This window comes from Salvelinus namaycush, chromosome 16 (genome assembly GCF_016432855.1).
Source record: "Salvelinus namaycush isolate Seneca chromosome 16, SaNama_1.0, whole genome shotgun sequence".
Lineage (NCBI taxonomy): Eukaryota > Metazoa > Chordata > Actinopteri > Salmoniformes > Salmonidae > Salvelinus > Salvelinus namaycush.
In genome coordinates, this window is record NC_052322.1 from 47,005,662 (window position 1) to 47,005,895 (window position 234).

Here is a 234-nt window from a genome sequence, read left to right on the forward strand (position 1 = left end):
CGGTCATTGAGCTGAATAACTGATTAAATAACGACAGAGAAGGGTGGACAGAGACGGTCATTGTCTCTGAATAACTGATTAAATAACGACAAGAGAAGGAGTTGGAATACTAAAGACAGAGAGGGACAGGGTCATTGAGCTGAATAAACTGAGATTAAGAAATAACAAGAGAAGGGGTGACAGAGACGGTCATTGAGCTGACTAACTGATTAAATAATAACAGAGAAGGGGGGA